Raw genomic sequence first — 1405 nt, forward strand, 5'->3', positions numbered from 1 at the left:
GGGAAACAGCACTGACACCGAAAGTTAAAAGATTTAAACATTCCCGCCAAACCACCAAGCGCTATCACTGATCATTATCAGCCATCCATAAACATAGATATTAAATAATGGATAGGCCATTTGTGCTTATCATGAATATATCTAATTCATGATATGACCTATGCCAGAATGAGAGACAATAATAAAAAGCAGTCTTTCTCTTTTCCCCATTCCGGCACACTACCCCCTATTTTATTGATGTAGGCATGGGCGCATGGCCATAACACAAATCGTATAATCACATAATCGACTACATCATTATCATTCTACTACGAGTACAGTTGTAGAACTACAACGAAGTCGGACTGTTCATCATTCATAAAGGTAGACGGTAATCGAGTTTCACTCATAGGCTATAGCCGCTAAATGTCTGTAATACCTGCCCACCTGATTTACTGTAGCACACATAGGTGGCCAACTTCAAAGTTAATCGATTTTCACTTCAGAATTCAGGTGACTGACTTGCTAGACACTCCACCACGGTTTTCGGTTTCACATTTTTTACACATACGAAAAAGCATCGGACATACGCTGGGGGATCGTATCATACCTATCATTGTATTGCCGATTTCCATGAACCATGGGAGATTTCTAGACACTCAACTTTTAAACAAGACCGCCAAAGAGCCAGGTCTTATCACGAATTCTTATCACCAAATCACCTCCGACTACCTAAGGCACTATCATTACTGTGTCTCCAAAATCGGTACCCTCTATCAGCGAGTCCAACGGGCGTCCGAGTTTCACTTGACCACCACGAAGGCGCCGGAGGCGGCTTCCACAACGCCCGTAATCGAGGCACACTGGCAGCTAGTTTATTTATATTACGATTAGGAATGAAGTAGATATTTTAACTATAATTTTGCAAAAAGAAATCAATATTATAACGTTATTTCGTAATTATTATTATGATATCATATTATTACTATTATTAACTTATACCTAAATCAATACCGAAGTACCAAATAAAACAGTGTGAATAGGATCGCGCAAGTCTATGAATAACTTGAAATTAGTCTATTGAAAACTATGATATTATACCTACGTGTTGTGGTAGTGAGAAGATTCAAGACCCTGTTATTAATTTTTTTTCGAAATTACCAACTTCGAAATAACCAAAATTGTGTTGTTGCTGTTTTTCTTGTTTATCTATTAAATTATTATTGATGTTGCACATCCACAATTGTGTGGATTAAAACTATTATTATTATTATTGTTACCAGAGAGTCGTCGGATCATTGTGATCCAACAATTATTATTATTTTATATTGTCATTGTGATAGCTGTCAGTCCGTTATTGTACCGGACAACATAATTTCGTATTTCAAAATAAATATTCATCATTACCAGCAATATCCGTGAGTTA

Source organism: Acyrthosiphon pisum, unplaced genomic scaffold, assembly GCF_005508785.2.
Source record: "Acyrthosiphon pisum isolate AL4f unplaced genomic scaffold, pea_aphid_22Mar2018_4r6ur Scaffold_21695;HRSCAF=24617, whole genome shotgun sequence".
Taxonomy (NCBI): Eukaryota; Metazoa; Arthropoda; class Insecta; order Hemiptera; family Aphididae; genus Acyrthosiphon; species Acyrthosiphon pisum.